General features: G+C 33.7%; 1 long non-coding RNA gene across 1 annotated transcript in view; it reads right to left on the bottom strand.

Moving 5' to 3' along the window:
- LOC308654118 overlaps positions 1–22,430 on the bottom strand; it is a 33,140-nt gene extending 10,710 nt beyond the window's left edge. The window contains exons 1-2 of the long non-coding RNA XR_014023176.1: positions 22,306–22,430; positions 9,793–9,895 (exon numbers count right to left, since the gene is read on the bottom strand). This is a non-coding gene — a long non-coding RNA (uncharacterized lncRNA). The remainder of the gene's footprint in view (positions 1–9,792; positions 9,896–22,305) is intronic.
- Positions 22,431–23,416: the final 986 nt, after the last annotated feature.

Genomic DNA, 23,416 nt, shown 5'->3' with positions numbered 1-23,416 from the left:
CTAACCCTAGTTTTTCTAGTGTTTTGAACATGAAAGTGTGCTGCATTTTGTCAAATGCTTTCTCTGCCTCTAATGATATAATCATATGATTCTTATATTTAAGTCTATCGAAGTGATAAATTACTTATATTGATTTCTGAATTTGAACCAACCTTGCATCCCTGGGATGAACACCATTTGATCATGATGTACTATCTTTTAAAATATATCTTTGTATATCTGATTTGCCAGAATTTTATTGAGAATTTTTGCATCTATGTTCATCAGGGATATTGGTCTGAAGTTTACTTTCCTTGATGTGTATTTGTCTTTTTTGATATTAAGGTGATGCTAGCCTCATTAAATGAGTTTGGAATGGCTCCCTCATTTTCTATTTCATGCAGTAATTTGAGGAATATTGGTAGTAATTCTTCTTTGAAGGTCTTGTAGATCTCAGCTGAAAATTCACTTGGTCCTGAGCTTTTCTTGGTTGGTAGGCTTTGGATGGTGTATTCTGTTTCATTGCTTGAAATTCATCTGTTTAAATTGTGTTTGTCCTCCTGTTAAGTTTGGGCAGATCATATACCTCTAGAAATTTGTAGGTGTCTTCAAGATTTTCTATTTTACCAGAGTATAAATTTCCAAAATAGTTTCTAATTGTCCTCAGTATTTCAAAAGTGTCTGATAGTTCTTTTTCATCATAAGTTTTATTAATTTGTGTTTTCACTGTCCTTTTTGTTAGAGTAGCTAAGAATGTGTCAACTTTGTTTATTTTTTTAAAAGAATCAGCTTTTTGTTTTGTCAATTTTTCTTATGTTTCAGTTTCATTGGTTTCTGCCCTGATTTTAATTATTTCCTGTCTTCTACAGCTTTTGGTGTTGATTTGTTCTTCTTTTTATAGGCCTTTGAGATGTATGTCAAATCCTTTGTTTCTTGACTTTTTATTCTTTTAGTGAATGAGGATAATGCAATGAACTTTTCTCTTAGCACTGTCTTCATAGTGTCTCAGAGATTTTTATGTGTTGTATCAGAGTTTTCATTTACCTCTAAGAATTTTTTTAAATCCTCCCTGATGTCTTCTGTTATCCATGCATCATTCAATAGCATATTATTTAGTTTCCAGATGTTGGAGTAGCTTCCATTTTTGTTTGTTCGTTTTATCATTGATTTCTAATTTCATTCCATTATGATCAGATAAAATGCAGAGTAGTATCTCCAATTTTTTTTTGTATTTGCTATAGCTTGCTTTGTGGCATAATATATAAGTCTATATTATTGGTTATATTATTGAGTTCTATAGTTTCTTTGTTTAGCTTTTGTTTGGAAAGTCTATCCAGTGGTGACAGAGGTGTGTTAAACTCATCCAGTATTATTGTGTTGTGATCTCTTTGATTCTTGAAGTTGAGAGGGGTTTGTTTGATATGCATAGTTGCACCATTATTTGGGTCGTATTTTTATTGTTATGTCTTGTTGATATATGATTCTGTTAAGCAGTATTAAATGTTCTTCTTTATCTCTTTTCACTAACTTTGGTTTGAAGTCCACTTTATCTGATAAGATAATGGAAACTTTTTCTTCTTTATGGCAGTCCATGTGAGTGATATGTTTTTTCCCATCCTAAAAATTTAGTCCTCGGATATCGTTTCCTGTGAGATGAGTTTCTTGCAGGCAGCATATTTTTGGATTTTTTAAAAATCCAATCTGCAGTCTATGTCTTTTAATTATGAATCACGTTCAGAGTTCTTATTAAAATGTGTTTTGTTTTCCTGATCATTTTGTTTTATTTTTGGTTTTTAACTTAACTTGGTTTCTCTTTGATTGGTCTTTTCTTTAGTGTAGTTCCTCCCTCTGCTGATTTTCATTGTTGTTTTTTATTTCCTCAACATGGAATATATTGCCGAGAATGTTCTCTAGTACAGGCTTTCTCACTGTAGATTCTTTTAAGTTTTGTTTATCATGGAATTTTTTTTGTCATGAAATCTAAAGCTTAATTTTGATAGATATAAGATTCTTATATGGTGGGCATCCATTTTCTTTCAGAGCTGGATATATGTTGTTACAGGATCTCCTAGCTTGGAAGGTCTGGATTGAAAAATCTGCTGAAATATGAATGATCTCCCCCTATATGTAATCTGATTTCTTTCTCTTGTAGCCTTCAAAATTCTATTCTTATTATGCATGCTAGGCATTTTCATGATAATGTGCCTTGGAGTAGATCTGTTGTAATTTTGGATATTTGGTTTTCCAATTCATTCTTCATGATTGGGAAATTTTCTGATATTATTTCATTGAAGAGACTGTGCACTGCTTTGTTTTGAAACTTCATGCCTTCCTCTCTCTTATCCTGATAAATCTTAGATTTGGTCTTTTGATGTTATCCCATAATTTTTGGACGTTCTGTTCATGGTTTGTTATCATCTTCACTGTGTGGTCAATTTTATTTTCAAAACTGTACATTTTGTCTTCCTTGTCTGAGGTTCTGACTTCCAAGTGTTCTAGTCTGTTGGTAATGCTTTCTATTGAGTTTTTTATTTAGTTCATTGATTTCTTCATTTCAAGGGTTTCTGGTTGTTTTTTTGTTTGTTTGTTTGTTTCAGAATATCTCAATCTTTTGCTACCTTTATTTGCTCTCTAATGAATTTATTGGAGTGGTCAATTTTTGCCTGAATTTGCTGTCTTATGTCATTCTTTGATTTGAATATCATTTTAATTATGTACATTTTGTACTCCTTTTCTGACATTTCATCTACTGTGCTGTCAATGGAATCTATTATTGGTTTGTTTGAAGCACTTTTCTCCCTTGGTTTTTTTTTTCATGTTGTTCAGGTGTCTTCCTCTTTTGCAGTTCAAATCTGAGGTATTAGAGTTTCTAATTTATAATCTTGAAGTGTCCCTGAAGGCTAGCAATATCTTACTTTTAAGGGTGAGATCAATGTTTACAGCACACAAATCAAATATGCAACCATAAATCAAATAGCTCCTATTTAGACAATTACAGATTTGTCACTATAAACAGAAATGATCTGTTCAATTATCATCTACCATATAGACAGTAGGTTTGCATAAGGGTTTAGAGTATCTAATGGTGGTCAGAGAGAGAATGGAGGGTGTAGAATGAGATGTTTATTATGTAGAATGTGAGAATACAGAGGTATTAGATTATAGGAACAGTGAAAGAACAATCAAAAGAAGTTGGCTGCTAGCAGGAAAAAAAAAGAGAAAGAGGCAACCCCATGCAAGGCTCTCTTTTTCCTCTGCAGCAAGATAGTGTCTGTTAGCTCACATAATAGGGATACCTCTGGTGTAACTAGGCCTACAGGGACCTTGGTGATGGTCTTCCAGGTCCTGGTTTTTGTCCCTAGATGGAAGCATCCATAGCCCTAATTGGTGGCAGCAGAAGCATCAAACCTGTAACCTTGATGTTGAGCTTCCAGGCCCCAATCTCCCAAGATGGAATATGTCCCAACTAAAGATGGCAGAGGTAACAGCAGAGGTTACCCAAGATAGCAGTAGCAGTGTCCAAAGATGGAGGCGAGTGCTTTCAGAGATGAGGTTGGAAGGGTGGTCCATTTCATGGCATTGGGTGGCTTATTCAACAATGCAGCACTATGGTGTGTTGTGCTGCAGTAGGCAGCTACCTCCAGGCCCTGTCTGTTGTTCAACAGTGGAGGCTACCAAGTGGAATAAAACTATGGCAGGGACTGCAGTGTACCAAGATGGAGGCGGTCTGGAAGAGTCACACAGTAGATGAGGAGCCACAGTGCTATCATACTTTCTGTACAGGTACAATAGTGTTTTCCTCCTCTGGTCTCCGGCATCCAGTGAGGCAGGCATGCTGAGTTGGGCGCTCCTCCTCTGGTCTCAGGGGTCTGGGGAGGCATGCTGAGTTGTGCCTTCCTCCCTCCAGTCTCTGGCCCAGCAAAGACTTTTAAAATGATATTCTCAACATTAGAAGAATGCAAATTTGTAGAAAAATTATAAATACAATTTTACTGATATACAAAACTATACTCCCAAATCTACCAATTTTCCTCTTAAGATAAAAGTCAAAGAAAAGAATAATTTGAACAAAGTTTTCTTCACAGAAATATGCCTGGTTAGCGATATTATATAACATGAAGAATTAGAATCCACTTTAATATTGGGCCTTATGGGAATATCAACGTGAACTCTGGTATTTCCAAAATATATTTAAAATATATCTGCAAATTATTTTGAATTGTGCAAGGAGAATTTTTGCATTATTTTAACATATATATAATATATTTAAATACAATGTGAAATAGTGTATGCCATATGTTCTAAATTTAAAATATTCTATTATTATTCAGCTTTATGTTACCATATCAAAATACTTGAGGAATTTTTATTAGCAAGGTAATTAATTTAATCACTTCCCAGTTCTGTAAGGTCTAATACTTGATTGAGTGGGCCCATTCCCTAGGCTTCTTGTGGGAGGGCTTCTGGTTAACTAATTCATTAACAAAACAAAAGAGAGTGACTGATGGAGATGTGTCTCCAAAACACTAAGGATCTCCTACCAGGGCTTAACCCCCAGATATTCTACCATCTACCAATAGTGTTATTTTAGGGATTGAGCCTTCAACATATGAACCTTTTTGGAACACTTATAAAGACCATAGGGTTTATTCAGAGAGAAAAGAATAGAAGGAAAATCCATGATGATCATTACTGATTATCTTTAAAGGATGGGCTGAGTCATTATAACATCTTTCCTCTTTATACATAATACTGTGTCCTAAGTTTTAATGATGAACATGGATTTTATCATAATTGAATTAAAAATATAAAATTTACCATTTGAAAGCTTATATTTAAATCCTTGTCCATAATTACCCTATACAATTGATTTGGAAATGCAATAGAAGTATTAACCATAGTAATATATAATATCATGTAATATAATTTGATAATATATTCACACCGTGTATACTCTTAAAAATCATTAATTTTGCTAGTGACATTTTAATACTATAAAGGTTTAAAAGTCCTTATATTGGACTTAGAAATAAAAGAACCTGGTTTAAGAAAAGAAAAAGGCTTTCTTTATATAAATTTTATATAATTTACAAAATATATTTTTCCAAGGTTCAAAACTCAATAGAAATAATGATCTTGTACCCATTTTGTGGAGGCATGAGAATGTGGGCAAACTGATTGGAATGAAAAATTATAAAATTGGAGCTCTAAATTTTTGGATGGAGTGAAAACAAGATGTAATCATATCGGGCCAAATTTTTAAAGGGTTACAAACCCAAAGAACAAAAGCCCCACGTGATTCTCAACAATGGGTTAGCCACTCTTATTTGGCAGAACATGGAACTTCGGATTTCTAATAGAATCAATGGTGTTCCCTGGGAAGAAGAGTAAGAAAAGAAATCAAATAGAAATGCCAAAAGTGAAGAGTAGGAGAAAGCTCTTCAGGTATATATAAGCAGTCAATGACAATGAGCTACCACTCAATGTTGTTTCATCACACTAATCTCTATAATTCCATTTTAGGCCAAATACTATGTTGGCTCCATCACCTTATTTGATAGAAATAAATGGATCTTTAGAAATATTTTTCTTAATTTTTGTTATACTATAGGCCATACACTAACAAAAAATATCATATTTTTTCAGTATTACTTTACTTCTTCCTCTCTTTTCCTAAGAGCAAACCATTTGGCTCTTTGCTTTACAGCCAGATAATGAAAACACTTAATTTAAACTGAGTTAGACACTAATTATGTTAGGAGAAGATGATCCAAAACTGGAGTATTCCAGGAAATTTGGCCTTGGGGAGTGGGGTGCAGCTTGGAGGCAAAGGATGGCATTAAGAGGCCTGGAATTACTCTGTATTTCAATAACTCAATGAAAAGACTTCAATTTGGAACATCATTATTTCTCTGAAATATGTGAGGTCAATACAAATATAAGATTATATTTTCCTAAGTAGCTTAACAACTTCAAAACAGGATCTGGATTGTGAATTTCCCACAAAATATCAGAAATGGAAAACTAGGTCCTGTCAACTTGCTGCTCCTAGTAAGATGAAATGTGTTGCATATTGATAACAAGCACTGTGTTATCTACCCACAAGATATTTTATCATTCAATTCTTATGAGTGTTATTTTTTTCCCTCATCTCATAAATATGCAAAATGAGAGCCAAAGAGTTTTAAGGTTTTTTTCTTGTCACCCACTTATTTTTCTTTTAATCTTCAAAAATATTGCTTCTTTTTTATTTGGTTATTTAGTCATACATGATAGTACAGTATATTTTGACATATTTGTACAAATATGGAATACATCTTAAATCTAATTCGGATCCCAGTCTTGTGGTTGTACATGATGTGCAGATTCATATATGCACATAGGAAACTTATGTCAGGATCACTCCACTGTCTAAACTTCTTTTAGGGCCTATATATTTTTTTAGCATTTCTAGTCATTACCCCTTCAGAAAAAGACTTACATGAATACATATTCCATTTCACCTATCTAAGCAGATAACTTGCTTGGAAACAAACACAGAAGCTCATATTTTCAAATGGAATTTTGGAATCAAAATCTCCAAAAAACATATGGGTTTGGTACCAACCGAAATCAAAAAGTTTGTTTGCTTGTTTTTAAATTACTTTCAATGATCATCATGAATATTTTCAAATTCACTAATTGAACTAGGAGGGATCTACACACGTTAATTACCTTGGGAACACTAGCCCCATGCTAAGTGACTTGCTTTGGCACCCTCTGTCAGAGTTGTCAGTGAAAAAAAAGCAAAAAAATTAAAAAAAAAAAAAAAAAAACAGCAACAACAAAATAAGCCAGTTATGTACTGAGGAAACCAAGAGTTTAATATATACATTAGGGACTCACAGGAAGATCTGGGAATGTAAAAGTCAAAGAAGTTATAAACTCTTTGCCAAAGGCTGGGTAAAGTACCACCACAGGTCAGGGAAATGTACTCTGAAAAACAAATTTTCAGAAAAGATAAATTCAGGATGTCCCGTCATGTGTTCACTCTAAACAGTGATGTAGATGATTCACAGGAACTTGCTAAAGAATATAATGAATCTCACATTTACCCAGATGTCTGGTTACAGTTGATTCTAAAAGAAAATAACTTTCTCTTTTATCTTCACTATTTAACTCAGATACCTCTTTCTGGTGGTGTATGTCCTGGAGCTATACAGGGAAATAAGTTCTATTGAGTGTAGTTATCAACTTCTATGCAGTGAATAGATCTGACTTCAGATGGAGGTAGTGATTATAGAAATTGCCAACTCAATTCCAATCTCCTTTGGATTTCTTCCAATTTAAATATTTAAATATAGGGGTTTCTGTTCTGAACACATCTTACATTGAATTGGTGGAGAATGAAAGAAAGGAAAAGTCATTATTTAATGTATTAACATACATACACATCAAAGCACAGCATAAAAGTGTATAACTATTGCAGCTCTCCTTTCTTGAGCTTGTACTATAACCAGAATTGATATCATTGATTACTTCTCTTCTCCCTCTTTCTATAGTCTCTTTGTTCTCAACCATCATCACACTGGTCATGCATATTTTTCTGGAGGGAGGATAAGTGTCCTAAATGATTATTTCAGAAAACTCTGAGCCATTAGCTATCTTATATGTATTCAGTTGATTTATTCTTGTTTACATTTGCCAATGGACTCGGGAGTAATAAAAAAAAATGTCCTGCATCCAGATATATTTAGTATTAGCACATTTTATATTAGCAATTGTATAGCCCCTGGATAATCATGATCTATCATGCCAACCAGTATATTAAATTCTTTACATGCCTGTCAGTCCTAAAGTGGCTGAGGGGCAATCTTCTACCAATTCTATGTACCAATTCTACCAATTGCTAAGACTACTGCTGACAGCATTCTGTCTTTGGCAATGAGAAAAATCCAAATTTACAAAGGCAGGACAACAAACATTTTGTAGTGAATTATTATAGATACTAGTAACCAAAGCCACTCCTAATTTGACACTTTGGTTCCATGACATATATACTCTGGCCATGGGAGAAATTATACTATATACTGATCACTAATTTAGAGCATAATACAACATAAAGAAAACCACCAGCTTAACATATGTTGCTACCCAGCAAGTGTCACAGCTGAGTTTTTAAATGCCATTACATTGCTCCATTAAGTCAATAGTATAATAATAGAAAACCCTGAAAATAAGTTAGGTGTCCTGTGACATTAAAAATGTCATTTTATAGGTCCACTAATGGGTGTGTCAGAGAAATCATTGCAGACCAGGAAAAGAAATTCATATGCAGACTAAATACCAGAGAAAGAAATCACTGTTCCTGCCATATAACTATATATCTGCTGGTCTATTTCTGTACTTTTTATTATGTACCCCTGATCTAGGAGTCTTTATTAGTATACAGTGTCTTGATTAGTATAAATTAATAATAAGTCTTAAAATTAGGTAGAATAAGGTCTCCAACTGTATATTTTAAATTTGTTTTGGCCATTAATGTTCCAATGAGCATTTATACAAATTTTAGACATACCTTGTCATTATTGATAAAAAGTACTAATAAGATTTTAATTGGGATCATGTGGCAAAACTTATACATTTGAATGTACAAATTTTTATATATCTCCCATAACTTAAGACTTTCAAAATTGCTTTCATTAATAATTTGCATTTTGCAACATATATTTACTATAAGTGTTAGTTTTATGTGTAAATATTTAGTGTATTTTATTATTATAAATGCTACAAGTCAAGATCCAAAAGAGCAACATCCAAAAATGTAAACTAAAAATATAATTTACTTGCTGTTATAGTTTAGATATTAGGTGTCCCCCAAAAGCTCATGTGTGAGACAATGCAATAAATAAAGTTTAAAGGATAAAGATTGAGTTATGACAACCTTAACCCAATGTGTGAATTAATCCGTGGCTGGATTAACTGAGTATAACTGAAGGCAGGTAGGTTGTGGCTGAAGGAACTGGGTTATTTAGGACATGCCTTTGGTGTATATATTTTGTATATGGGGAGTGGAGTCTCTCTGTTGCCTGATCATCATGTTAAGCTGCTTCCCTTTGTCACACTCTTCTGTCATGATATTCTGCCTCGTCTCAAGCCCTGAAGAATGAAGCTGGCTATCCATGGATTGATACGCCTGAAACTGTGAGGCCTGCAAATAAACTTCCTCTAAATTGTTCTTGGCAGGCCTTTTAGTCACATAAGCAAAAAAGCTGACTAAAATACTTGCAGTTTTAGTAAATTCACTTGTTAGTTATAGTAGACTTATTGCAGATTCCATCAGATTTTTGTGTGTACAATCATGTTACCCTATAAATAGAGACAGTCACATTAATATTTAAAAACCTTTCAAGAAAGAATACTTTTTATGTATACCACTTTTTCTTGTTCTTTCTTGGATCTTGAAGAACCAAGTTTTCTCTCCAAATGTAGCAGCTTCCTTTAGTATTTATTTTAGAGCAGGTCTTCAACACATAAATTATTTTATTTTACTTAATATTAAACTTATTTTACTTTATTTTTGAAGAAACAATATAGATACTGAGATGATAAATAAGTGATATGGAATTCTAATTATCCACACTTTTGTTTTGGAAGCTTAAATAATCATTCAACTCTCTCCTCATCTCTTTTCTGAAATCCACAGTTATTCTAATCATTATCACCATATATGTAGTCTATTATTATTTTTCAGCTTCTTTCAAGAATTTATCTTTACTTTTGTTTTCATATGTTGACTATGATATGTCAAGGCATACTGTTCTTTGAGTTTACCTTTTTTGAGCTTTGCTTCCAAAATTGAACTTCTTGAATCTAAAGTTGAGGTCATTTTCAACATGTGAGTTTTCTATCATTTGGAGGTCCTGGAACCAATACCCTATGAATTTTAAGGAAACCCATTTTACTTTTGTCATTATTTTAATGTATAATTCATTTCCTTGTTTTTATTTTTCTTAACAATTGTAAATTTTAAATTCATTACTTTTTTTGTGAGGTGACCCTTTAAAATTCTAAGCCTGTGATCAAAGACACTGATTGGAAATTTTTAACTATGGAAAACCTGTTAGTATATTTCTTTATTAATTATCTTTGTGGTTTTAAATCTTCTACTAAATAAACACTATATTTCTTTTTAAAATATTACCTAAAGGTGTCAACAATATATAGTAAATATCATGCCAAAAAGCAAAAATGAGTTAAAAATGAGAATAAGGACATAAAACTTGCCTTGATTTTCAGATGGCAAAAGTCAGTACTATAAACAGAAAGGTAACTAAATTTTTTTCTTCTTTTTTCCCCTTCTAGGGCATCTTTCAGTTAATCATCTGCACCCTCCTATTTTAATGCTGATTACAGGGAAGATAACTGAAGATTTCTAAAGTAATTCTGAGAGGTCAAAGTCTCCTAAACAAATCTGTCCACTGAGAAACTGATATCATGGATTCTAGAAATCTATTGGATAAAGCCCACCTTTGTAATTAAGTATATGTCCCTACTGGCGAATCACTAGCCAGCATATTGAAATTGTGTCTTCCATGCCAAAGAACAGTTTTTGCCAAGGAGGAAGAACCCATGCAGCCACTGTTATCTCCCCTTAAGTCCTCACCTGGTGTGAGTGTGGCTCTGAGCAGCTGCCTGTTCTTCCTAAACTCTGTGTCCATCAAATCATCCCTGATATCCATCTGCACACCTGCTGCACTTACAGCAACAAAAGTTAGTGGATAATGTTGATTATCTGCCAAAAACAAGTGGGGACATAATTTTGCTCTAGGATAAAATGTGATTTGGACACAGATGATTTTTATTCTCTGGAAGCTCTCCACCTTTCCTCTGCCTTCACAGCAATACTTTCAGCCTGCATCTTAATTAAACCACCATTTTGTTGTTTAGTGTAGGAGAAAAAAACATAAAGCCCTTTGCTGAAAAAAAAAAAAAAAGAAAGAAAGAAAGAAAGAAACTGCTTCTCTCTTTTCTTAATTTGCCATACTCCTAATAAGAAATATGAGAAATCTTATGGGACAGTGTGACAAGAACAAGAAAGTTCAATTTGATTAACTTGTACTCACTTCCAGATAAATTTGAGTAATATAGGAAATTTTTATTTGATGTCATAGTTCCTGTTGGATAGTATTTAAATAATTCATTCCATTCCATCTTATAATTCTTTCCAGAAACATTTATTAATAACTTAAAATTAGTTTTAGATATTTAGGGAAATGAAACAAAAATGGCTTTCAGAAAAATAAAAGAAATGTTGAAATTGAGAATTTGGTTGGGAAATGTTTCTGTATATTCCCACATGATTGGAGATATTGAAATATTCTAATACAAGCAATCAAGAGTGTATAAAATAAATCATTTTTTTTCAAATTACAAAAATATATTTTTATTTGTTTAAATTGAAAAATAATAAAAAGTTAATGTCAATGGTGATACCGAAGCACAGGGATATGATAACTGAAAGTCTGGCCTCACTGTTTAAATGGAGAGATAGATACATATAAAGATAGATATATCTATCCCATAACCAATGGTGAACAGTATTTATAGCTATAAATATATTTTTCTCAAAAATTTTATCTGTGTTGATAATAATAATAATAATAATAATAATAATAATATATAATCCTACTGTAAAGTTGATTTGTGATTTGCTATTATGCTTAATCAAATGCTTTGGTGCTATTTTAAATAAATAAGTGCACATATCTAATTCTTCTTGAACACTATTATGGGCCATTGCTTATTTAGCTATTTTCATAATAATGCACATTTATTTCTTTTACAAGTGTTCAATAATATAAATAATGATTGCGACTACATTCATAATCATAATTTCTTTGTGTATATAATTTCCATCACACCCTGCCTGCATAACATAATACTAGAAGCAGAAATAGAAATCAATTTGTATGTTAATTTATATATTGAGATATTAATAAATTGCACTTTGTGGGTCTATAATTTTTAAACATCTATCAGCACTATTTAAATATGTTCTTTGCCACACATGGCTTGTATTTAGTGAAATTATTGAATATTTCATTATATTAATTTCCCTTTGCACTGGGTAGTTAAAATATAAATTTATGCCAGGCATCGTGGTGCAGTCCTAAAATCCCACCTACATAGGAGGCTGAGGCAGGAAGATCATTAGTTCAATACAAGCCTCAGCAACTTGGAGAGAGAGAGACCCTAAACTACTTAGGAAGACTCTGTCTCAAAATTTAAAACATTAAGAAGTGCTGGGGCTGAGGCACCCCCAAAATAAATCAATAAGAAAATAAATGAGATTTTAAATTAATAACAAATTCACATTTCTCAAGAATATTTTTATTTCTTATGTTAATTTCTTGTCTTGATTTTTAGTCCATTCCTTATTATTATTACTATTATTATTATTAGAAGCATTTTATACATTCCATGTATTCATATTCTTGTTTGTCATGCAAAGTGTATTTATTATGAATAATCTGCCTGTTATTTTTTAGCAGTTTTTATGTTAAAATCTCAAATCATAAAATTATTCCTTACAAAAAAGCTAAATGGTATTACTGCATTTCTTTCTGGATCCAGCTTCCTTAGGAATATTTTTTTCCACCCTCAAAATACACAAATATTTTTATTTTTGTTTTGTTGTTGTTTAAGATAAAATTTAGCATTTTATATTATCTAGAATTTATTTGTACAGAATGAGAAGAATTGATATTTTAGTGTAAAGTTCAAAATCCTGAACTATTATATTAGTATATTATTTAAATATTTTCCTTCTGATTTGAAATATCATAATATTAATATATAAAATTGCATCTATCTTAAGGAATATTGAAACTTTAAGTCTTTTATTAGTTTACTAGTTATTTCCACTTACTATACCACTGTATCTGAATTTGTAATTTGACAAATGGAAGTCAATACTTCTCTCATTATTCTTCTTACAAAAGTCTATTATGAATATGTTATTCTTAATTATTTTCTAATTCAATGTTACATTGGTTTACTGAAGAAATCCAAGAAGCAAAATAATATTTCTAATTCAGCATTTGAGTTTTATTAAATTTTTCATTCACTGTCTTCATAATTGAATTATGTCATAAAGTATTTAAACATAGCAGCATATTTTTTAGTAATGTAAGTGGAACTATCTGTGGTATGCTCCTTTTTATGCATTAGAAAAGGATATTTGAATGGCCATCCTATACTTGCTCAACTTACAGGTAATAATTAGGTTTATTTTCAAAATAAATGTCAAGCTATCCATCAAAACAATTACACAGAACACTAGCTATGGGAGATCCTATCATAATGGATATATATTCCTACAGAAAATCTGGAAAATAATATAAACCATATCGCATGTTCAATACATAATATTTATATACATGTTAGATTGGTAAATATATATTGATATACATGTATAGAGATAAATAAATATAGACATTCTGGTCTCTGTACTTTTCATGCTGTTTATCTATATTTGTATATGTTTGACAACATTTTGTAGTAAATGAGTATATATGTGCTTTTATGTATTCCAAATTCCTCTTTGACACTTTAATATCATTTCATTTATTTGGCCAAACATAATTAATCACTAATAACTCATTTTTTGTTACATACTACTTGTTTTATTATGTGCCACTTTTTAAGTATATACTGTTTAAAGTTATTTGAAATGAGATTATCATTGAAGATAAAACATATTTTCATAATTACTTTAATTTCCTTACCTCCTTATAATAGTAATATTTAAAATATTTTGCTATATAATTTCCAAATTGTGAACATTTTTGGCAGTATTATATGATTATGAGGGTAGATAGTAAATATATATTTTTAACTATAATCTGTTTATTTTTACTTTCTTTATTTCATATTCCCTCAGTTCTCTCTTCTGTATGCTTAGGAATTTTCTGGATTTTAATGTTTAATGATTATATTAAAAATAATAAAATTCAGGATCTATTTAGCTATTGAGAAAGCTTAATTCATTTCTCAAACGAGTTAGATTCGCTGAAATCTACATATTATTTCAAATTATTTCACAGGATGTGCTCTTAGCTCTAATTCAGTCAATCAGGTCATTTTCCTACCCACAACAATTTATACTTCCATAGTCATCAACAAAAATTCTTTAAGCTTTTGCCCTTTGAATCTTATTTTCTTCTTTTTTTAACCATATCTTTATTGGTGCATTGTAGTTGTACATAATGGTAGGACTCCTTGTTACATATTTGTACACATGTGCTATATAATAGTATAATTTGGCCAATATTATTCCCCAGGATTCCTCCTCTCCTGCCCTCTTCCATCCCCTGGTCCATTTCCTGTACTCCACTTATCTTCATTTGATTTTCCCCCCATTTTATTGGTTCATATTATTGATATATAACACTAAGATTTATTTTGACATAATTATAAATTCATAGAATATTAATTGCTACAATCCAGCCCCAGTACTTCCCCACACCTTCCCCCTCTCACTCACATGTTCTCTTCCTATGCTCTACTGATATTTTTACTATTTTCTTACATTTGCTTGTTTATTTGTAATTAATGAATATATATAACAGTGAGATTCACTGTTAGTATTTTCATAAATTTAGAAGGGAAAGGTAGTTCAGATTCACTTCACTGTTTTTCCATTATTTTTCCCTTCTACTTCTACTCAGTCCCCTTCATCTACTGCCTAATCATTATTTTTTTTATTGGTTGTTCACAACATTACAAAGCTCTTGACATATCATATTTCATACATTAGATTGAAGTGGGTTATGAACCCCCAATTTTACCCCAAATGCAGATTGCAGAATCACGTCGGTTATACATCCACAATTTTACATAATGCCCTATTAGTAATTGTTGTATTCTGCTACCTTTCCTATCCCCTACTATCCCCCCTCCCCTCCCCTCCCATCTTCTCTCTCTACCCCATCTACTGTAATTCATTTCTCTCCTTGTTTATTTTCCCATTCCCCTCACAACCTATTATATGTAATTTTGTATAGCAATGAGGGTCTCCCTTCATTTCCATGCAATTTCCCTTTTCTCTCCCTTTCCCTCCCATCTCATGTCTCTGTTTAATGTTAATCTTTTCTTCCTGCTCTTCCTCCCTGCTCTGTTCATAGTTGCTCTCATTATATCAAAGAAGACATTTGGTATTTATTTTTTAGGGATTGGCTAGCTTCACTAAGCATAATCTGCTCTAGTGCCATCCATTTCCCTGCAAATTCTATGATTTTGTCATTTTTTATTGCTGCATAGTACTCCATTGTGTATAGATGCCACATTTTTTTTATCCATTCATCTATTAAAGGGCATCTGGGTTGGTTCCACAGTCTAGCTATTGTGAATTGTGCTGCTATGAACATCGATGTGGCAGTATCCCTGTAGCATGCTCTTTCAAGGTCTTCAGGGAATAGTCCGAGAAGGGCAATAGCAGGGTCAAATGGTGGTTCCATTCCCAGCTTTCCCAGGAATCTCCAAACTGCTTTCCAAATTGGCCGCACCAATTTGCAGTCCCACCAGCAATGTACAAGTGTACCCTTTTCTCCACATCCTCGCCAGCACTTGTTGTTGTTTGACTTCATAGTGGCTGCCAATCTTACTGGAGTGAGATGGTATCTTAGGATGGTTTTGATTTGCATTTCTCTGACTGCTAGAGATGGTGAGCATTTTTTCATGTACTTGTTGATTGATTGTATATCCTCCTCTAAGAAGTGTCTGTTCAGGTCCTTGGCCCATTTGTTGATTGGGTTATTTGTTATCTTATTGTCTAATTTTTTGAGTTCTTTGTATACTCTGGATATTAGGGCTCTATCTGAAGTGTGAGGAGTAAAAATTTGTTCCCAGGATGTAGGCTCCCTATTTACCTCTCTTATTGTTTCTCTTGCTGAGAAAAAACTTTTTAGTTTAAGTAAGTCCCATTTGTTGATTCTTGTTATTAACTCTTGTGCTATGGGTGTCCTATTAAGGAATTTGGAGCCCGACCCCACAATATGTAGATCATACCCAACTTTTTCTTCTATCAGACGCAGAGTCTCTGATTTGATATCAAGCTCCTTGATCCATTTTGAGTTAACTTTTGTGCATGGTGAGAGAAAGGGATTCAGTTTCATTTTGTTGCATATGGATTTCCAGTTTTCCCAACACCATTTGTTGAAGATGCTATCCTTCCTCCATTGCATGCTTTTAGCCCCTTTATCAAATATAAGATAGTTGTAGCTTTGTGAATTAGTCTCTGTGTCCTCTATTTTATACCATTGGTCCACCCGTCTGTTTTGGTACCAGTACCATGCTGTTTTTGTCACTATTGCTCTGTAATATAGTTTGAAATCTGGTATCGCTATACCGCCTGATTCACGCTTCCTGTTTAGAATTGCTTTTGCTATTCTGGGTCTTTTATTTTTCCATATGAATTTCATGATTGCTTTATCTATTTCTACAAGAAATGCCGTTGGGATTTTGATTGGCATTGCATTAAACCTATAGAGAACTTTTGGTAATATCGCCATTTTGATGATGTTAGTTCTGCCTATCCATGAACAGGGTATATTTTTCCATCTTCTAAGATCTTCTTCTACTTCTCTCTTTAAGGTTCTGTAGTTTTCATTGTATAAATCTTTCACCTCTTTTGTTAGGTTGATTCCCAAGTATTTTATTTTTTTTTTGAGGATATTGTTCATTTCTTTATTTTTATAAAGGTGTGTGTGTATATATATATATATATATTTTTTTTTCATAGTCCCCTTAGCATCCATATGTCAGAGAAAACCTTTTGTATCTGGCTTATTTCACTTAGTCTCCAGTTCTATCCATTAACTATCAAAATGTCAGAAGCTGCCACATAGGAACCCAGCATCCCTTAGCTTTGAGTGAATGAGAATGTGAAGATGTGTGAAGCCAGCCATGGGATATCTGTGAACTATGAGCACTGAGCACACAAAGTGTACTGAACAGATGTTGCCCCTCTATTAGGGTGAGTGATGTGAGTATTTTTTGCTTGCTGTGCCTGTGATCCCCACACAGCACATGAGATGGGTGTGGCCTTCCTAGATATCAGTCAGCCTCCTGACAGCAAGACTTTATGAAGCTAGACTCAACCCCCTGAAACCTGACCCCTTGCCTCTTTTGAATGGCTTCTCCCCAATAAAAAGGTTTAGCACCTGCTCCTTGCTCTTTCTTGCATGTCTTGCCTCCTTTGTAGAGATGGTCAGAGGAGCCATCACAGAATCCAAAGAAAAAGGTATTTCTATGTCTATTTTGTGCCAGCCCAGTTCACCTAGAATGACCCTTACTGGTTTAGTTGACTCCAGTTCTATACATTAACCAGCAAATGCCATAGTTTAATTCTTCTTTATGGTTATGTAATACTCCATCATGTATTTATATATCACATTTTCTTTATCCATTTATCTGTTGAAGGGCATAGATTGGTTCCATAATTTGGCTATGGTGAATTGCACTGCTATGAACATTGATGTGGCTGCACCCATATCGTATGCTCATTTTATTTCTTTTGGGTATATACCAAGAAATAGAATAGCTGGGTTATATATACTATTGTAAGTAATCACTATACTACTTTCCAGAGTGGATGAGTGTACCTTTTTTTCCTACATCCTAACCAACACTTATTATTATTTGTATTCTTGATAATTGCCATTCTAACTGGAGTGAAATAAACTTTCAATGTAGTTTTGACATACATTTTCCTAATTGTTATGGATATTAAACATTTTATATTTTTTTGTTGGCCACTTGTATTTCTTCTTTTGGAAAGTGTCTCTTTAGTTCGTTTGCCAGTTTATTAATTGGTTCTTTTGTGTGTAAGTTTTTTGAGTTCTTTATATATTCTGGATACTAATGCCCTATATAAGGAGTGGGTGGCAAGAATCTTCTCCCATTCTTCAATCTCTCACTTCACACTCTTAATTGTTTCCTTTGCTGTACAGGTTTTTAATTTAATGACATTCCACTTGTTGATTTTTAATTTTATTTCTTGTTCTCTATGGGTCTTTTAAAGGAAGTTGTTTCTTAAGCTTATACATTAGAGTGTTAGACCTACATTTTCTTCTAGCAGTTATGGAGTTTCTGATCAAATTTCTACATCTTTAATCCAATTTGAGTTCACTTTTGTGCAGGATGAGAGATAGGAGTCCAGTTTTATTCTTCTACATATGGATATCTACTTTTCCCAGAATCTTTTGATAAAAAGCCTGTCTTTTCTTCTACCTATATTTTTGGTACCTGTGTCTAGTATGAGATAACTGTATTTATGTAGGTTTGTCACTGTATATTATTCCATTGGTCTTCAGGTTTGTTTTTGTGCCAGTACCATGCTGTTTTTGTTGCTATAGTTCTATAGTATAATTTTAAACCCAGTATTTGATGCCTACTGCATCACTCTTTTTGCTTGTGATTTCTCGATCTACTCTGGGTCTCTTATTTTTCCAAATGAACTTTAGCACTATCTTTTCTAGTTCTGTGTACAATATAATTGGCATTTTGGTGGCAATTGTATAGAATCTGTATATCAATTTGCATAGTATGGCCATTGTAGTGATATTAATTCTGCCTATTTAAAAACATGTTAACTCTTTCTATATTCTAAGGTCTTCTTCTTTTTTATGTTCTATTGTTTCCATTATAGAGGTCCTTCATTTCTTTATTAAACTAATTCCCAGGATTTTTGTTTTTAAGTCATTGTGACTGAAATAGTGTTCCTATTTTTTTTCAGTGAATTCATTACTTCATTATACTAAAGCAAATGACTTAAGTTTGTTGATATTGTATCCTTCCAATTTATTAAATTTGTTTATAATCTCTAGAAGTCTTCTGGTAAAAATTGTTGGTCTTACCACTACAGGATTATGTCAGCAGAAAACAGATAATATGATCTCTTCTTTTCCAATTTTTATTTCTTTAATTTCTTTCAATTGCCTGATTTCTCTGCCTGGAGTTTTAAGGAATGTATTGAATAAGAGTGGTGAGACTCAACATCCTTGTCTTGTTCCTATTTTTAGAGGAAATTCTGTCAGTATTTCTCTGGTTAGTATGATAGTTTGTGATATATAGCCTTCACAACATTGGGAGAAGTTCTCTCATGTTTGAAACATATATGGGTACTATATTGTGTCAAATGATTTTTCTGTATCTATTAATATAATCATGTGATTCTTGTCCTTAACTCTATTTTTGTGGTAAATTAAATTTACTTATTTCTGCATGTTGAAACAAGCTTGCATCCCTGGGATGAAAATCACTTGACCATGGTGCCCTATCTTTTTAATGTGTTTTGTATGTGGTTTGCCAGTATTTTATTAAGAACTTTTGCATCTATGTTATTCAATAATGGCCTGAAGTTTTCTTTCCATGATATGTTTTTGTCTGGTTTTGATATTAGGGTGATACTAGTTCATAGAATGAATTGGGCAGTGTTCCTTCCTTTTCTGTTTGATGGAGTGGTTTGGAGAAGATAGGTGTTAAAGTCCAGTAGAACTCAGCTAAGAAACTCTCTGGTTCTGGGCTTTTCTTCCTTGGAAAGCTTTTGATAGCTGCTTCAACTTCATTATTTGAAAGTGATATTTTTAAATATTTTATATCCTCATGGTTTCATTTGGGTAGGTCATGTCTCTAGGAATTTATCAGTATTTTCAAGATTATCTACCTTATTGGAGTATAAATTTTCAAAAGAGTTCCTAATGATCCTCTGAATTTCTGTAGTGTCTGTGGTGATTTCTCCTTTTTTTATCTATAATTTTGTTAAAATCTCTCTCTCTCTCTCTCTCTCTCTCTCTCTGTGTGTGTGTCTCTCTCTCTCTCTCCCTCTCTCTTAGTTTGGCAAAGGAGTTATCAATTTTGTTTATCCTTTTAAAGAATCAGCTCTTTGTTGCATTGATTCTTTGTAATTTTTTTTTATCCTCAACTTCACTAATTTCAGCTCTGATCTTAATAATTTCCTGTATTCTGCTAAAATTGGGGTATTGGTTTGTTCTTTATCTAGGGCCTTGGAGTATAATAAGATTCAGAGAAGAAATGATTGGGTTACAAAAACCTTAACTCAATCAGTGAATCAATCCCCTGATAGGGATTAACTAAGTGGTAACTGAAGTGGTAGAGTGTGGCTTGAGGAGGTGGGAATTGGGGCATGGCTTTGGGTTACATATTTGTATCTGACAAGTGGAGACCTCTCTCTTTGCTTTCTGACCAGGAATGTGAGTTGCTTCCCTCTGCCACACTCTTCAACCATGATGTTCTGCTTCACCTCAGGCCCCAAGGAATGGAGCCGGCCTTCTATGGACTACAGCCCCTAAAAATATGAGCCCTAAAATAAACCCTTCCTCCTTTACAGTTGTTCTGGTGGGGTCCTTTAGTCACAGCAGTCAAAAAGCTGAATAAAATTGTGTTTAAAGTACAATTTTAGCTATTAAGGTAACAACTATTAAACAAAATAGTAATATATATGAAAAAAGTTGACATTACAGTTATTTATACTAAGCCATGCCAAGGTGAAGACATTTCTTATTGAATCTTGGTTTGGATTTCATTAGGACTTTGGACATTTAGACAATATCGATCATGTTTTTCTTTTTTGAATCCCTCTAGAAGTGCTGGGACACAAGAGCCACTCCCCTAATTGATGTGGACAAACTGTTTCTGGTTTGTCAGCTCAGGAATTGGGGACCTCTGCTTGAAGGGTACAGTGTTGGGTCTGTTGGTTGTTTCTATTGTGACTGAAACAACAGGATGCAGGGTTCTGGGTTATTACTGTAAATGATTTGAGTTACTGTGTACCTGCTGCCCTTTACAAGATTCTTTTCAAGATGGTATAAAAACTGGTGACCTGTCCTTTTGCAAGGACAGATCCTGTGCTTTTACAAGGACAGATCCTGTGCTGTGGGTTCTCCATGGGTGTTCTGTAATGCAGAGTCCTTCCCCCTGGATGACACAGCTCATTGTCCTTACTACTGCATCAGATGACTCAGCTAGTTCACCTGGATTCTCTATCCTCTGCCCCATTTTGTGAATGTTGGGTGCTGTTTCCCTCTACTTACTGTGACTGAGGCAGTGTCCAGCCAGTGTCTAAACAGTACCTAGACTCTTACCAGTTCCAGCCACTAGTCAACTTAGAGGCTATTGCAATCCACTGCCTAGAATTTAGGCAAATTTCCCCCATGATTGACCTCCCACTGTTTGTGATCATAATCCATGCACCTTCCCTTTAAGCTTTATGGGACTCAGGTGATTTCTAGTCTGCCTTTTTCCAGCTACTGACATGATCCATGGAGAAAGTTTGGCTATGCAGCTGGATATTTAGGAAGCTTCCCTCCTGGATGTGCTGCCCCCCCAAAATCTGACCACAATCAGGACAGTTCCTCTAGGTTTCTTAGAACTCAGCCAATTTCGCACTGTGTCTTTCCTGAGCATAAGTCCTCAGTAGGGGCAGCAGTCCTGAGGGGTTTCCTTTCCTCTGCTTGTGGCCCAAACTGTCTTCCCATTTGGATCTAAACACTGCTTCCTGCCTCAGTGACTTGTGGGTAACTGATCCGTCTCTGCCCAGACTACCATGGAATTTGCCCAGAGTATTCAGAGTGCTCCTTTTCTGCCTGGGGTCCTGTGAAGTCTGCATAGAATGCTTCTTCTCTGCCTGGGGTCTACTGGATGCTTCATGGAGTGCTCCTTCTCTGCCTGGCATCCTGGGGATGCTGTTTGGAGTTGTTCTTCTTTGTGTGGGGCTCTCACAGTAGGTTCACTGAGTCCTGGGTTCTCACTTCCCCATGCTGGTCTACCCCTCCTTACTCCCCTCATTTGCAGTGATGGAGAGGGGATTTGAGTAATTGTTGCTAAGTGGTGATCCCTCTATAAGTCATTTCTAGATGGGTTCTTAAGAAATTCCACAGAAAGGTGTTCCCTGTGGTAAAGTTTGCTGATATCTGGAAGTGGAAAAATGTGTGTTGATTTGAAGGTTGACTGGTCAGATTAGAGAACATAGTATGACTTCATATTTACAATTTGGTTTGAGACTACTTGGTCAGGACACCATTGCTCCTACACATTATAATATAGTCTGCTTTTCTTTCCAAATGTTGTTAAGTGGGTGAGGTAATGTGCTTTTCTTCTCACTCTTTCTCTCTCTGTTGCTGCTCTGGTCTTCACCCACACTTGTCTGGGTTCCTGGTTAGGGAACTCTGTGGTTATTTTCTATTCTGTTAACCAATCTTCTAGTCTCTCAAGTTTTCAGATTTTGTAATGTTATATATTAGAGCATTTATTTTTTTCACTTACCTCTCAGAACTGCTCTTTTTCACTGTTTCCTTCAGGGTTGTGGGGGGAATCAGGAATCACTGACCAGTTCCATTTTGCCATTTAGCTTCTCCTCTCTCTTTGGTTTTTATAATATTCCTCACCCATCTTTTTCATTTTCCTTTTTATTTCCTAGATCCCACATATGAGAGAAAAGATATGAAATGTGACTTTCTGATTTTTGCCTTATTTTTCTTAAACATAAAGTCTTCAAGTTCCACAAAGTTTTTCTGCAAATAACATAATTTGATTCTTATTTATGGTTAAATAAAATTCTGTTCTCTGTATATATCATTTTTTTTTATCCATGTACTTATTGACGTATACCTGGGCTGGTTCCATAGTTTGGCAACTTTTACTTTGCTGCTAAAAATATGGATATGCATGTATCAATATTGTCTTTAATTCTTTTTTAAATTTTTTTTTTTGGTTGTCAATGGACCTTTATTTTATTTATTTGTATGTGGTTCTGAGAATCAAACCCAGTGCCTCACACATGCGAGGCAAGTGCTCTGCCACCAAGCCACAACCCCAACCCCTTGTCTTTAATTCTTTAGGAGAAATAATGAGGCATGGTATAGATGGAGCATATGGTAGTTATATTCCTATTTTTTAGAAACTCCCTAAATATTTCCATAGTGGTTGTACAAATTTGCAATTTCACCAATAATGCAAAAGTGTTCCTTTTTCTCCACATCCTCTCCAGCTATTATTATTGTTTATGTTCTTGACAGATGTCATACTAAACTGCAATGCAATGAAATCTCAGTGTAGTTTTCATTTGCATTTCCCTAAGTGCTTAAAATATTGAACATTTTTTTATATATTTTTTATATATTGAGAAGTTTCAGTTTAGTTAATTTGTCCACTTATTAATTGAATTTTGGGGGAAGTTTATATGTTAAATTTTTTCAGAATTTTACATATTCTGAATATTCTCTGTCAGAAGAGTAGGTAGCAAAAATTTCCTCCCATTCTGTGGGTTCTCTCTTCACATACTTTATTTCTCTTTTTGGTTCTTATTAGTTCCACAAGACAGTAGAATGTATTGTAGAGCTACTATACATATAAGTAGTATAGCATCACATTCTTC

Source organism: Spermophilus citellus (assembly GCF_964194105.1).
Source record: "Spermophilus citellus genome assembly, chromosome: 1".
NCBI classification, from domain to species: Eukaryota; Metazoa; Chordata; class Mammalia; order Rodentia; family Sciuridae; genus Spermophilus; species Spermophilus citellus.
The sequence above is the reverse complement of the archived record's forward strand: the minus strand, read 5'-3'. Positions and strand labels throughout refer to the sequence as shown.